The 4497-nt window shown below is 36.5% G+C and overlaps 1 protein-coding gene across 1 annotated transcript in view; it reads right to left on the minus strand.

The window, feature by feature from the left end:
* The window catches only part of LOC106881389 (vesicular inhibitory amino acid transporter), a 45775-nt gene that overhangs the window by 5514 nt on the left and 35764 nt on the right, over positions 1 to 4497 (minus strand). The gene's annotated exons all lie outside the window — the stretch shown is intronic.

The raw sequence follows: 4497 nt of genomic DNA on the forward strand, positions 1-4497 counted from the left end.
AAATTGCTTAGATTTTTCATGGAATTACCTAAACGCCCGTAAAATTTTTCACCTAGAAAAACTCACGTCTTTGTTGTAAAGTTATAATTTATATATGTATTGTTTTTTATCGTAGTTCATGAACAAAGGCAATATGTTTCTCACAAGCCAATCACTAGTTCATTACATTTCTGACGGAAAGTGACAAGGATATATCATAAAAATTTCGGCTTCTCAGCGATGTTTTTTAACGAAAGAAAGATGCGCACCTACCTACCTACCCACCCATCCACCTACCTACCTACGTACCTACCTACGTACCTACCTACGTTCTTACATACATTGCAGGAGTCAACTCGTGTTTGGATATTATCATTTCTTAGACACAATACTTAGCAAATGTTTTCTTGCCGCAGATGATATTTGCAACGACTTCAGTCAATCATATCATGTCAATAAGTTGGATATTTCAGTTTATCTGCTGGAATTTGTTCATTTGGGTCGTATACTTTGAACTGGCGTTTTAACTCAGCTTCCGAGCAGCATACTTTATTATACAAGCCACATGCAAAATCAAACCAGAATATTATATTGATTTTCGAAATTATGTGTTCCATCATGCCGTCCATGGCGAAGTTAATTCGCATTTGAAACTGCTTTAAATTCTTTTCAGGGAATGATTCTGCAGTCTCCATACATCGTGCAAAAACTTTTAGTTCAGTATACACTCAAACCATTAGCAATCGGACTTCTCCAACGGCTTGAAATTATTTTTTTTACTGTATTTTTCAGTCAATCTTTACACCTTTCCTAACGCTTTCCCTAATTCAGCACATCATTGTTTCGGTAATCCACTATGTTTCAGATGAATTATATGACCAAACCACTCAAGCCATTGTTTAATGAAATCTACATTTGACAAATGATCTCATTGCAGCACTTTGAAAAGATTATCATATTGTACCGCGAGCATTGCTGGTGAAAGCGTTCTAGAAGCTGAAGATATCTGTTAAATGTTGTCCACGCCTTACACGCGTATAACGATACTATAAGCACACATGCTTGATACACAGCTATTCTTGTGCTGGTTTTGATATCTGACTGTGGCAAAAAAAACTTTTCCTAACTCACTGAATGCATCTGCAGCTTTTGAAATCCTGTAGCTGATTTCTTTATCAAGGATTGCAAAAGTGTATTACCGTGGTATACAGACTTATTAATTAGAGGTATATATACTTATGGAATTCATAAATTATTGGAATGGCAATTCTGTAAGATGCTGTACCAGATGTATCTTTACAACTAAACTTACTCTAGCTTCTCAACGTTCATTATAAGATCTTCCTTTATAATATACCGTATAAGTAAAAGCATGTTCTTCTATTTGGCTTCCTCAGACAACCTTGTTTCAAATAAAGTAGCAATATCTATATTGTAGAACATGAATTCTTTGGCAATATGAACAGTTCGCTACTTTGTTCGATCTGAATTTAAGTTAAGTTATATTAAATCTCTGAGCGAAAAATAAACAGTAACAGTGCGGAATCGTAAAGTATATTTGCCAACTAAATGTGGCCACATTTAGTTGGCAAATATATTTTAAGATTCTGTACTGTTACTGTTTATCTCTCGCTCAGAGATTTAATATAACTTATCTCTCTCTTTTACGAGATCAGAGACAGTGTGTTGCTAGAAGAAGGATATAGTATTTTGCGAGTGGAATGAGTTCTTCATCACTAGTCAGCGATTAACACACATTTTATTTAGTTTATTGGTATATTATTTGGTCTCTTTTTACTTCGTCCGCGAGGAAGAAGACAACTGCTAGTTGCAAATTTGCTGGTCAGGCAAGCTTTGTTTGGGCCATCTCTTTTAGGTCCTTTCAAATTAATAGATGATTAACGATATACTTAAAAAGAACAGTTCGCTAATTGCAGATGCTGCCAAATCTGCCAATTTCCAGACTTTAGGGAAGACGCGACTAGTATCCAAAGCGTACACACATGTTTGCAATTAAATGCTCTCAGTTTGTTAAGCCCTTATAATTCAAGATTCATCACCGCTTCTGTTTGTGTTCTACGAAGTCCCGAGCAGGAAACTATTTATAATGAATGAAGCGTGGACAGAACTGCTCTAACTTTTCAGAAAGAACGGTTTTCCTTTGAATGAGCCGACATTGATTAGGAAGAGCAGAAACTGAGTGATTCCCAGGCTTAATATTAGACTACCTCTCTCCTAAACAGGTATTCTGAAAAGAACTTACGATGTATCACTCTCAAGTAGTCTTCCAGCAAGCGCGTTCACTATTTCTAGATAGTCACTGACCTCAATGCTATTTTGAATCGTCCTTTTGTTAGATGCCTGGTTTCTGAATGAAAGAATGAATGAATACCGACGCAGTTGAACAACCAATCCCAACCAGTTGGGATTCACAGTACAGGTTGTAGTATTAATCCTTTCGATCGCTAAATACGAAGCATAGCTCGCCAGTCCTGAATTAACATCTCACCCATGTACGCCAATCCACCACAAAGTTACTCATTTGCAGCTTAGTGGACTGGAGCAACGCAAAATGAAGTGTTTTGCACCAGAACACAACGTACACCCAGTCTAGGAATCAAAATCATGATCTCACTAGGCCACTCGCCTTCACCTACTAAGTTTCTAGTCGTTGGGTCTCGAGCAGCTTTTCTTATCAGATTGCTCCGGCCAAGGGAACGGTTTAATTGCCAACGGCCTGATTATGTGACAGATTGTACGAGATTATATTAGTAACAGAATTGTTATATGACAGGCATGCAAGCAAGATGCAATGTGTGCGATAGTACATACATGCATGCATGCATACATACACGCATTCACACACACACATACGTACACACATGCACGTATATATATATATGTGTGTGTGCGCCGTACATACGTGTATATCTGTGGCGGCTTCCTATACAGTTTACGTCTACCAATTTCCATTACAAAATATTGATTATCAATTGACCCAAAGATTCACCAAAGGATTCACCCAAGGCTGGAGATACTTTCCCAAGCTGCATCGCAATGGAACTGAACCCGGAACCAAATGTTACGGAACAAACTTCATGAACACATAGCCATAGTTGATGGAAGTTACACTTTGAATATTTCTCAACACTATGCTATTAATTTCCGAACATAAAATACGCTAAAATATGCCTGGAACTTTCTGTATGCATTCACAGAAAATAACCACAAGAACACGCCCAATGCTATAAATACATGTGAAGTTCATATGATTTATTATTAACTCGCTTCCCAACTCTTTGTGTCTCTCTTTTTCTTCCTCTCTCTCTCTATATATATTTGTACACACAACCCTTCCACACACACACACAGATATGGATTAAAAGTGCTAAGCTGTTATTTATATAAACTTATTTTTTTCGGTAACCAGTTCAAATACGTTCGAGACATATTCGAACCCTAAGAAGGCCATTCACTGCATTTTGTCACGGAAAAATATTCTCGAGGAAGGAGATAATAACTGTGTAATGCACACACACACACACACATACCACACACACACACACACGGAATTTAATGTCAATAAGATATGTCTTCATTCAATATTAACACAGGATACAGAAGTTCTATTTAAGTTCTTCGCAAATATACCAACTGTACTCAGAAAGAGTACATTATTTGATGGCATCTGTTGCACCGAACGTTTCGTTCCTTCAGTATGCTTTAATTGGCTAACATCATAGAATTCTTGTTGAGGTTTCTTAAATATGTGCTTTGGTTATAAAAGAATATGGTTAAAGTTTTTATAACCTTTCATAACTGCAGCACGTCTTTCGACAATTCCAAGATGCCACGACTCGAATCAGATAAAGGATTCTTTAAAAATCATGACCATACGTCAACGGATTGAAAAATACAAGCTTTGCACAACAGGAGGAGCACATGTTTTATGGGTTTTACAATGCCTAGTATCTGAACATTAGAACTGAAATATTTAGAAGGCGACCTCATGCAGATAAATATATCATTGCTCAGTAGAAAATTCTGCCATCGCTAGGCTTCTACTCTGACAGACACTGGCAAACCTCCACTATGGACACACACGCATACATTTGATAGTTATCATTCTAAAGTCCACTGATCTTTCTACAATTTGATACTGAATTATATATATATTCAAACACTCGGGTTAAATACATACATACATAAGTACGGACGTAGGTACGTAAGTGTATATGTATGTGTGTGTATTGTGTGTGTGTGTGTGTATTTCATTGTGTGTACATGAGCACGCGCGCGTGTGTATAAATATCCATTTCATGCCAATTTTTATGAACGTACATTCTTTACAATTCGACAAATGTAACTTTTAAAGTAAATGAGTTATCATCCCTTGTTCACGTTTTTTTCGTTTAGAGTCTTATATTTTGTGATACATCTGCCCTTCATGTCAAATTTGGCTAGATTTCTAGCTCCCTATATATATATATATATATATATATATATATATATATATAT

The sequence above is a fragment of the Octopus bimaculoides genome, chromosome 10 (genome assembly GCF_001194135.2).
Source record: "Octopus bimaculoides isolate UCB-OBI-ISO-001 chromosome 10, ASM119413v2, whole genome shotgun sequence".
Classification (NCBI taxonomy): Eukaryota; Metazoa; Mollusca; class Cephalopoda; order Octopoda; family Octopodidae; genus Octopus; species Octopus bimaculoides.